We start from the raw sequence: 221 nt of genomic DNA, 5'->3' as shown, positions 1-221 counted from the left end.
CTCCTCCACCACCCTACTACTATAAGTCCCCTCCTCCACCATCCCCATCACCACCTCCACCCTACTACTACAAGTCGCCTCCTCCACCGTCGCCTTCTCCACCACCTCCCTACTACTACCACTCTCCACCTCCACCAGTGAAATCACCTCCTCCACCCGTATATATTTACGCTTCCCCACCACCTCCAGTCCACTACTAAGAGTTTCCAGCAGTTCAACCA

This window comes from Capsicum annuum, chromosome 12 (assembly GCF_002878395.1).
Source record: "Capsicum annuum cultivar UCD-10X-F1 chromosome 12, UCD10Xv1.1, whole genome shotgun sequence".
NCBI classification, from domain to species: domain Eukaryota; kingdom Viridiplantae; phylum Streptophyta; class Magnoliopsida; order Solanales; family Solanaceae; genus Capsicum; species Capsicum annuum.
The sequence above is the reverse complement of the archived record's forward strand: the minus strand, read 5'-3'. Positions refer to the sequence as shown.